Below are 11,675 nucleotides of genomic sequence, written 5' to 3' on the forward strand. Positions count from 1 at the left end.
ATCGGTTCTATGAGTGATCGGGTTGGTTGGCTCGGATTTGGAAAGGTTTTGAGAGGGTTTGAGACACTTAGTCTCTTTTGAGGAAGCTTAAGTTGGAAAGTTAACCGGATATTGACTTGTGTGTTAGAGGGCTTGGATATGAGTTCTGATGGTTCAGATAGCTTCAGGAGGTTATTTGGTACTTGGAAGTGCGATTGGAATGAGTTTTGGAGGTTCGGAGTAGATTTAGGCTTGAATTGGCGAAGTTGATATTTTGGCGATTTCCGGTTGGTAGGCGAGATTTTGATATAGGGGTCAGAATGGAATTTGAGAGTTGCAGTAGTTCCATTGTTCATTTGGGATGTGTGTGCAACATTTCAGGTCATTCGGAGGTGGTATGGTTGGGTTTTTGATCAAAAGCGTAAATTTGAAGATTTTGGAATTCTTAGGCTTGAATCCGATGCGAATTTGGTGTTTCGATTTTGTTCTGAGCGTTCCGAAGATTGGAACAAGTTTGAATGAGGTTATGAGATATGTTGGTATGTTTGGTTGAGGTCCCGGGGGCCTCAGTGAGTTTTGGGTGGTCAATCGGACCATTTCATGATGTTTAAAATTGCAGAAAAGTGTTATGTATTGCAAAAATTTAGACCTTCGCATTCGTGAGTGGGTCCTCGCGTTCGCGAAGGGTCAGTTAAGGAAGTGTATAATTTAAGCCTTCACGTTCGCGAGGAAGGCTACGCGTTCATGAAGGGCTGGATGTATGTGCTTCGCGTTCGCGTAGAGGAAATTGGTCAGCTGGGTTTGAGGTCGAGTTGTTCATCGCGTTCACGAGAGAGGGAGTGCGTTCGAAAAGAGTAAGTATGAGGAACCATCACGTTCGCGTAGAGGATTTTAGTCAAATTCATTTTTGTGCTTTGCCAACGCGAGGCGTTGAACGCGTTCGCGAAGAAGGATTTCAGGCCTGGGCAGAAGGTTTAAAAGGTCGTCTTGTCCGCGATTATGGGGTTTATTTCTTCCATTGTTGGTCGTTTTTGGAGCTATTTGAAGGGGATTGAAAAGGGATTCAAGGGGAATCACTTGGAGGTAAGATAAAAAACTCGATTCTAATATGAATTCCACCTAAATAATCATGGAAATTAAGCCAAAAATTGAAGAACTAAAGCTTGGAAATTTAGACATTTGTTTGAGGATCTGAAGAACCATTTGAGGTCGGATTTTAGAACTTTTGATATGTATGAACTCGTGGAGAGATAAGGAATCTATTGATGTAAGAATTATCGGATTCCGAGACATGGGCCCAGGGGTCGGGTTTTGGTAATTTCGGAATTTGTGTTGTATTTTGATTATTTTCACTTGGGCTTCGTTCCCTTATCATATTTGACGTCCTCTTTCTGATTTTAGATAGATTCAACGCGTGTGGAGGCCGATTCGAGGAGCAAAGGCGTCATGAGCTAGAGATTTGACTGGTTCGAGGTAAGTAATGATTGCAAATGATGTTCTGAGGGTATGAAACCCCGGACTTGCACATCGTTATGTTATATTTAGGTGACGCACATGCTTGATGACGAGCGTAGGGTCGTGCACTGTTGGGGATTGTGACTTAGTCCATTCCGAATGACTAATTTATCGCGTATTTGACTGAATCTATTTTCTATCATCATGATTTGGGCTGAATGTCATATTTGGGCATTGTGCCAACTATTTGAATCCTTCGGGGATTTTTACTGGTATTTCCTCATTGTTTTGACTTTATACTTGAACTCAGTCATGTTATATTTCACTGTTTTTTGTACTCAACCATGTTTACTCTGTTTTAACACTTACATAATCTTTTAAATGATATTTTTGGGCTGAGAATCATGTTTTACTATTGCCCGAGTAGCTTGTGAGGATTTTGACTGAGTAAGGCCGAAGGCCAATGTTGTGAGGAAACATTTGATATTGATTATGAGGCTGAGGGCCTGAGATATATATGCCACGAGGTGGCTTGATTGATATGAGGCCGAGGGCCTAGTGATGATGCCACGAGGTGGCTTGATATTGCGCTTGGGCAGTAAGGGGCCCGTCTAGGAGTATGCACACCCCCAGTGAGCGTGGGTACCCATTGTGATCTAAGATTGAGCCCGAGGGGCTAGTACTGTTCTGAGATTGAGCCTGATGGGCTGGTATTGTTCTGAGATGTTGCCCGAGGGGCGGATTTGTTGACACTGTGCCCGAGGGGCGAACCTTTATGTGCTTATCTTTTTCTTAATTTCCTATCAATTACCATGCTTAATTGTTGAAAAAGGCTTTTCATGAAGTTAAATTTGAGTCAAAAGATTTTTACCTATCTTTCACTAGTTTACTATTTTAATGGTTTTACTGCTTCATTATAGCATGCTTTTGTGCCTTATGTGATTTCTGCTTTCAGTCTTTATTTATGATTATTACTCACTGAGTTGGAGTACTCACTTTACTCCCTGTACCATGTGTGCAGATTCAAGCGTATCTAGTCCCGCTCCCGAGTGCGGATCATTCCGGCTCAGACGGATCCGAGGAGTCTCTAGGTTGCTGTTGGCGTTTGCAGCCCAGAGATCTTCCCTATCTTACTTCTTCATGTTCTTGGTTTTCTGTATTAAACTCTATAGTTTGATTTGGAGTATTCCGGATTATTTAGATTCTCATGACTAGTGACACCCCGGTAACGGGCTGTGTTGGGTTATTTTCCACGAATTATGCTATTATCTGTTAACTTTGGATTATCTTATCATGCTTTAGATTTATTTCTTATGGTTTAACTATTAATAATTGGATATGGGAAGTGTCGGCTAGCCCTGTCTTCACGAGAGGTGCCATCATGACCGGGTCCGGGTTTAGGGTCGTGACAAGTTAGTATCAGAGCCTAGGTCACATAGGTCTCACGAGTCATGAGCAGGTTTAGTAGAGTCTCGCGGATCGATACAGAGACGCATGTATTTATCCTCGAGAGGCTGCAAAACCTTTAGAAAAACTTCATATTCTTGAAATTCTTGTCGTGCGAATTTGTTGATCCGAATACTAAACTTTTGTTATTCTATTCTCTCACAGATGGTCAGGACATGCGCTATCGGTCAGGATGGACGACTACCATTACCACCAGCTGTGGCCACTAGAGGCCGAGAACGTGGTCGTGGTCGCGGTAGGGGAAGAGGTGTGGCCCGTACAGCAGCTAGGGCAGCACTTGCAGATCCACCAGTAGCCCCAGTTCAAGATCAGGTCCCAGTTATGGACGCTCCAGCAGCACCAGCTCAGGCACCAGCTATGCCCATTGTGATTCTGGGTCTTCAGGAGGCCTTGGCTCAGATCTTATCAGTTTGCACTGGCATAGCTCAGGCGGTTTCAGCCACTACAGCCGCAGATACTTCTCAGGTCGGGGGAGGCAATTAGACTCCCGCCACTTGCACACCTGAGTAGGTCATGCAGGGACTTCAGACACCGAGGGCACATCCAGCCCAGCCGGTTACAGCTGCTCAGGACTATGTAGTTCCTTCCATGCTAGAGGACGAGCAGCGTAGGTTGGAGTGGTTTGGTAGACTTCAGCCTCCGACCTTCAGTGGTGCAGAGGGCGAGGATGTCCAGGGTTTCTTGTATAAGTGTCAGATGATACTTCGTACAATAGGTATTCTGGAGACCAGCGGGGTAGCTTTCACTACTTTTTAGTTTTCTGGAGCCGCCTTCACTTGGTGGGAGGCTTTTGAAATACATAGGCGTTTTGGTGCAGCACCCCTTACCTGGAAGCAGTTCTCCGTTCTCTTTCTGGAAAAGTATGTGACGAAGTCCCGCAGAGAGGAGCTATGTAGAGAGATTGAGTGGTTGTATCAGGGAGAGATGACTGCGATGCAGTATGAGATGAGGTTCTCCGAGTTATCTCATCATGCTATGATGGTTCCGATAGATAGAGAGAAGATTAGGAGGTTTGTTGATGGCCTCACTTATCAGCTTCATATTCTTATGACCAGGAAGAGGGTGATTGGTGCTACCTTTGAGGAGGTTGCAGACATTGCTCAAGAGTTTGAGTCTTTTCGTTGCCAAAAGGCCTCGAGGATCTGGTAGTTATAGTGGTACTCCTTCGAGAGGTCAGTTTCAGCACGGTAGAGGCCGTCCATTCAGGCATGCTCAGCCAGCTCGCCCAGGTTATCTTGGGGCGTTATCAGGTTATGGTTCTCACAGTTCTCACCAGGGCCAGTCATCACTTAGTGCCCTTCCAGCTCAGAGCTTGTCCCGTGCTTCATCAGTTCAGGGCTTTTCTATGCCAGGTGCATCTACTAGTCACTCCAATACAAGGGGTTCCCTTCAGTCCCCTTCTCCAGCACCTGGGAGTTTTATGAGTGTGGTGAGATGGGTCATATGTGGAGGCAGTGTCCTCGTCGTCTTGTGAGTTCATCTCAGCAGAGGGGTCAGTCATCGGCTTCAATGCCAGTTACTTCACCACCACCCGCCCAGCCAGCTAAGTGTAGAGGTCAGTCAGTTAGGGGTCGCCCTAGAGGGAGAGGTCGATTAGGTGGCGGTAAAGCCGACTTCTATACACTTCCATGCAGACCCGATGTTATTGCTTCAGATGTTGTTATCACAGGTATTGTCTTAGTCTGCCACAGAAATGCCTCTGTATTATCTGATCCTGGTTCCACCTTTTCTTATGTGTCATCATATTTTGCTCGTTATTTGGGTATGCCCCATGAGTTTCTTGCTTCACCTATTCATGTATATACCTTGGTGGGCGATACTGTTATTGTATACCGTGTGTACCAGTCGTGTATGGTGACTATTGGGGGTTTGAATACCCGTGTGGATCTTTTATTATTGTGGATTTCGATGTCATTTTGGGCATGGGTTGGCTATCTCCGTGTCGTGCTATTCTGGACTGTCATGCCAAGACAGTCATATTGGCTATACTAGGTGTGCCACGGATTGAGTGGCGAGGTGTGACTGATTATGTTCCTAGTAGAGTGATCTCATTATTGAAAGCCCAGCATATGGTTGGGAAGGGTTGTCTTTCATATCTAGCCTTTGTGAGGGATGTCGGTGCTGAGACTCCCAGTATTGATTCTATTCCAGTTATGAGGGATTTTCCTGATGTGTTTCCTGCAGCCCTGCCAGGCATGCCACTGGATAGGGATATTGATTTTGGTATTGACCTGGTGCCGAGCACTCAGCTCATTTCTATTCTGTTGTATCGTATGGCACCAGCGGAGTTGAAGGAATTAAAGGAGCAGCTTCAGGAACTCCTTGATAAAGGTTTTGTTTGGCCTAGTGTGTCACCTTGGGGTGTGCTGGTTCTATATGTAAAGAAGAAGGATGGCACTATAAGGATGTGCATTGATTATAGGCAATTGAACAAGGTAACAACTAAGAACAAGCATCTTTTGCCTCGCATTGATGATTTATTCGACCAGCTTCAAGGAGCGAGAGTGTTCTCCAAGATTGATCTCCGTTCAAGTTATCACCAGTTGAAGATCAGGGACTCGGATATTCTTAAGACAACTTTCAGTACCCGATATGGTCATTATAAGTTCTTGGTGATGTCTTTTGGGCTGACCAATGCCCCAACTGCGTTCATGCATTTGATGAACAGTGTGTCTCGGCCTTATCTCGACTCGTTTGTCATAGTTTTCATTGATGATATTCTAGTGTACTCGCGTAGCTAGGAGGAGCACACAGAGCATTTGAGAGTTGTGTTGCAGAGATTGAGGGAGGAGAAGCTTTATGCAAAATTCTCCAAGTGTGAGTTTTGGCTCAGTTCACTGGCCTTTCTTGGGGCACGTGGTGTCCTACGAGGGTATTCAGGTTGATTTGAAGAAGATAGAGGCAGTTCAGAGTTGGCCCAGACCGTCCTCAGCCACAGAGATTCGTAGCTTTCTTGGTTTGGCAGGCTATTATCGCTGCTTTGTTCAGGGATTCGCATCTATCGCATTACCGACCAAGTTGACTTAGAAAGGTGTTTCATTTGTATGGTTGGACGAGTGTGAGGAAAGCTTTCAAAACCTCAAGATCGCCTTGACCACAACTTCAGTGTTAGTTATGCCATCAGCTTCAGGTTCATATACTGTGTATTGCGATGCTTCAAGAGTTGGTATTGGTTGTGTTTTGATGTAGGAGGGAAGAGTTATTGTTTATGCTTCCCATCAGTTGAAGCCCCATGAGAAGAACTACCCCGTTCATGATTTAGAGTTGGCTGCCATAGTTCATGCATTGAAGATTTGAGGCATTACTTGTATGGTATGTCTTGTGAGGTGTTTACTGATCGTCGTAGCCTCCAGCACTTGTTCAACTCAATTTGAGGCAGCGGAGGTGGTTGGAGTTGCTTAAGGATTATGATATCACTATATTGTACCATCCGGGAAAGGCCAATATGGTGGCCGATGCCTTGAGCTGAAAGACGGTGAGTATGGGGAGTTGGAATATATTCTAGTTAAGGAGAGACCTCTTGCAGTTGATGTTCAGGCCTTCACCAATCGGTTCGTGAGGTTGGATATTTCGGAGCCCAGTCAGGTATTGGCTTGGGTGGTTTCTCGGTCTTCCTTATATGATCGTATCAGAGAGCGCCAGTATGATGATCCACATTTGCTTGACCTTAAGGACAGAGTTCAACACGATGATGTCAGAGATGTGACCATTGGTGATGATGGGGTGTTGTGGATGCAAGGCCAGATTTGTGTGCCCAATATGGATGGGCTTTAGGAGTTGATTTTGGAGGAGGCCCATAGCTCGCGGTATTCCATGCATCCGGGTGCCGCGAAGATGTATCAGGATTTGAGGTAGCACTATTGGTGGAGGAGAATGAAGAAAGATATTGTGGGATTTGTAGCTCGGTGTCTCAATTGTCAGCAGGTGAAATATGAGCATCAGAGACCGGGTGGCTTGCTTCAGCGGATAGATATTCTAGAGTGGAAGTGGGAGAGGATCGCTATGGACTTTGTAGTTGGACTTCCATGGACTTTGAGGAAGTTTGATGCTATTTGGGTGATTGTGGATCGGCTGACCAAGTCCGCGCACTTCATTCCTATGTGTACTAACTATTCTTCAAAGCGGTTGACAGAGATCTATATCCGGGATATTGTTCGTTTGCATGGTGTCCCGGTTTCCATCATTTCAGATAGGGGCACTCAATTTACATTGCAGTTTTGGAGGTCTGTGTAGCGAGAGTTGGGTACTCAGGTTGAGTTGAGCACAACTTTTCACCCTCAGACGGACGGGCAGTCCAAGCACACTATTTAGATATTGGAGGACATGCTGCGTGCTTGTGTCATTGATTTCTTAGGGCCATGGGATCAGTTTCTACCGCTTGCAGAGTTTGCTTATAACAACAGCTACCAGTCGAGTATTCAGATGGCTCCATATGAGGCTTTGTATAGGAGGCGGTGTAGATCTCCAATTGGTTGGTTCGAGACCGGTAAGGCTAGGGTATTGGGGACAGACTTGGTGCAGGATGCCTTAGAAAAGGTACAGGTGATTCAAGAGAGGCTTCATATAGTGCAGTCGAGGCAAAAGAGTTATGCTGACAAGAAGGTTCGAGATGTGTCCTACATGGCTGGCGAGAAGGTTCTGTTGAAGGCTTCGCCCATAAAGGGTTTTATGAGATTTGGGAAGAAAGGTAAATTGAGTCCTCGGTTCATTGGGCCTTTTGAGGTGCTTCGGAGGATTGGGGAGGTGGCTTATGAGCTTGCTTTGCCACCCAGCTTATCGAGTGTGCATCTGGTATTTCATGTTTCTATACTCCGGAAGTATATTGGGGATCCGTCTCATGTTTTGGATTTCACCACAGTTCAGTTGGATAATGATATGGAACCAGTAGCTATTTTTGGTCGTCAGGTTCGAAAGTTGAGGTCAAAGGATATAACTTCAGTGAAAGTGCAGTGGAGAGGTCGGCCCGTGGAAGAGGCTACCTGGGAGACCGAGCGGGAGAGGCGGAGCAGATATCCTCACCTGTTTGAGGCTTCAGGTATGTTTCTTGACTCGTTCGAGGACGAACGTTTGTTTAAGTTGGGGAGGATGTGAAGACTCGGCTAGTCGTCTCATGAGTTACCGCTCTATTTCCCCCATTTCTGCTTCTTATTTCTTTGTCTATCGGTTTTATTAGTGATCGGGTTGGTTGGCTCAGGTTTGGAAAGGTTTTGAGAGGGTTGAGATATTTAGTCTCTTTTGAGGAAGCTTAAGTTGGAAAAGTCAACCAAATATTGACTTATGTGTTAAAGTGCTCGGATGTGAGCTCTGATGGTTTGGATAGCTTTGGGAGGTGATTTGGGACTTAGGAGCGCGATCGGAATGAGTTTTGGAGGTTCGGAGTAGATTTAGGCTTGAATTGGCAAAGTTGATATTTTGGCAATTTTCGGTTAGTAGATGAGATTTTGATATAGGGATCAGAATGGAATTGTGAGAGTTGCAGTAGTACCGTTGTGTCATTTGGGATGTGTGTGCAAAATTTCAGGTCATTCAGAGGTAGTTTGGTTGAGTTTTTTATCAAAAGCGTAAATTAGAAAATTTTGAAATTCTTAAGCTTGAATCTGATGCGAATTTGGTGTTTCGATGTTGTTTTGAGCGTTCCGAAGGTTGGAACAAGTTTGAATGAGGTTATGGGATATTTTGGCATGTTTGGTTGAGGTCCCGTGGGCCTCGAGTGAGTTTCGGGTGGTCAATCAGACCATTTCATGATGTTTAAAATTGCAGAAAATTATTGTGTGTTGCAGAAGATTTAGACCTTCGCGTTCGCGAGTGGGTCCTCACGTTCGCGAAGGGTCAGTTGATGAAGGGTGGGACTTAAGCCTTCGCGTTCACGAGGAAGACTATGCATTCGTGAAGGGCTGGATGTTTGTGCTTCGTGTTCGCGAGAAGGGGAGCGCGTTTGCATAGAGGAAATTGGTCAGCTGGGTTTAAGGTCGAGTTGTTCATCGCGTTCGCGAGAGAGGGAGTGTGTTCGTGAAGAGTAAGTCTGACTTACCATCGCGTTCACGATGGGCATGTCGCGTTCGCGTAGAAGATTTTTGGTCAAAGTCATTTTGATGCTTCGCAAACGCGAGGCGTTGAAAGCGTTCGCGAAGAAGGATTTTAGGCCTGGGCAGAAGGTTTAAAAGGTCGCCTTGTCTGCGATTTTGGGGTTTATTTCTTCCATTATTGGTCATTTTTGGAGCTTTTTTAAGGGGATTGAAGAGGGATTCAAGGGAAATCACTTGGAGCTAAGATTCTTGGACTAAAAACTCGAATCTAATGTGAATTCCACCTAAATAATCATGGAAATTAAGCCAAAAATTGAAGAACTAGGGCTTGGAAATTTAGACATTTGTTTGAGGATCTGAAAAACCATTTGAGGTCGGATTTCAGAACTTTTAATATGTATGAACTCGTGGGGAGATAAGGAATCTATTGATGTAAGAATTATCAGATTCCGAGACATGGGCCCAGGGGTCGGGTTTTGGTAATTTCGGGATTTGTGTCGTATTTTGATTATTTTCGCTTGGGCTTCGTTCCCTTAGCATATTTGACGTCCTCTTTCTGATTTTGGATAGATTCGAAGCGAGTGGAGGCCGATTCAAGGAGCAAAGGCGTCGCGAGCTAGAGATTTGACCGGTTCGAGGTGAGTAATGATTGTAAATGATATTCTGAGGGTATGAAACCCAGGACTTGCATATCGTTGTGCTATATTGAGGTAACGCACACACTTGATGACGAGCGTGGGGTCGTGCACTATTGGGATTGTGACTTAGTCTGTCCCGAATGACTATTTTACCCCGTATTTGACTGAAATCTATTTGCTATCATCATGATTTGGGCTGAATGCCATATTTGGGCCTTGTGCCAACTATTTGAACCCTTCGGGGATTTTTACTAGTATTTCCTCACTGTTTTGACTTTATACTTTAACTCAGTCATGTTATATTTCATTGTTTTTTGTACTTAGCCATGTTTACTCTGTTTTAACACTTACATGATCTTTTAAATGATATATTTGGGATGAGAATCATGTGTTTACTATTGCCCGAGTGGCTTGTGAGGACTTTAACTGAGTAAGGCCGAGGGCCTATGTTGTGAGGAAATATTTGATACTGATTATGAGGTCAAGGGCCTGAGATATGTACGCCACAATGTGGCTTGATTGAAATGAGGCCGAGGGCCTAGTGATGATGCCACGAGGTGGCTTGATATTGCGCTTGGGCCGTAAGGGGATCATCTAGGAGTCTGCACACCCCCAGTAAGCACGGGTACCCATTGTGATCTGAGATTTAGCCCGAGGGGCTAGTACTATTTTGAGATTGAGCCTGAGGGGCTAGTATTGTTTTGAGATGTTGCCCGATGGGCGAATTTGTTGATACTGTGCCTGAGGGGCGAACCTTTATGTATTTATCTTTTTCTTAATTTCCTTTCAATTACCATGCTTAATTATTGAAAAAGGCTTTTCATGAAGTTAAATTTGAGTTAAAGGATTTTTACCTATCTTTCACTTGTTTACTGTTTTAATGGTTTTACTGCCTCATTATAGCATGCTTTTGTGCCTTATGTGATTTTCTGCTTTCAGTCTTTATTTATGATTATTACTCACTGAGTTAGAGTACTCATTTTACTCCTTGCACCCTGTGTGCAGATTCAAGCGTATCTGGTCCCGCTCCCGAGTGTTGATCATTCCAGCTCAGGCAGATCCGAGGAGTCTCTAGGTAGCTATTGGCGTTCGCAGCCCGGAGCTCTTCCCTATCTTACTTCTTCATGTTCTTGGTTTTCTGTATTAAACTCTATAGTTTGATTTGGAGTATTCCAGATTGTTTAGATACTCATGACTAGTGACACCCCGGTATCGGGCTGTGTTGGGTTATTTTCCGCGAATTATGCTATTATCTGTTAACTTGGATTATCTTATCATGCTTTAGATTTATTTCTTATGGTTTAACTGTTAATAATTGGATATGGGAAGTGTCGGCTGGCTTTGTCTTCATGAGAGGCGCCATCACGATCGGGTCTGGGTTTAGGGTCGTGACAAAAGAACACAAGTAATTTTACATGGAAAATACCCGGCTCAAAAAGTGAAAAATCCACGATCTACTACTCAGTAGGATTTCCCAACACTTCACTAAATCACTAAGCCAAAACAGCATTTACAAAACTCTTTGTAAACCTAAGGATTACCTCTAACCCCGTTGTAGCAACCAGCCTCTAACTGTAGTGACAATTTCAAGTAAACTCTAACTTGAATACTCAAAGTACTTATTACAATTGCTTCTAGATAAAGCTAAAAGGTACAATATGAAAACACCTACTACAATTGAACTAGAAATAAAGAAAGACACATAAAACTCTTTATGGAGCTGGTTCTTCAATATGGTTCATGTAGCTTCAGGTTTGCACATTTGAATCACACACGAACTCCTTGCAAAAAGCCTTGCTATTTTGCTCTCAATTCACGTTTAATTTCTGCGTTTTTGTGCAACACATGTAATGTGAGAACATCCTACAATTTATAGAGTTAGTAGATGATGAAATAACTAGAGTTCTAATGCAACTCTTCCTTGGTGGAAGAGTTCTAGTTGATTTCAACTTCTAACTCCTTTCCTATCTTGGATAGTGTTCTCTTTGATTAAGGAGTCCTTCTCCTTATCAATTATACAACATTTTTGATCAGGAGATATTAAATAAAACAAGTTAAGCTTATCTCCTTCACGTGCATCCCACATGCTCGAATCTGCCAGTTTTTGTGC

Source organism: Nicotiana tabacum, chromosome 8, assembly GCF_000715075.1.
Source record: "Nicotiana tabacum cultivar K326 chromosome 8, ASM71507v2, whole genome shotgun sequence".
NCBI classification, from domain to species: Eukaryota; Viridiplantae; Streptophyta; class Magnoliopsida; order Solanales; family Solanaceae; genus Nicotiana; species Nicotiana tabacum.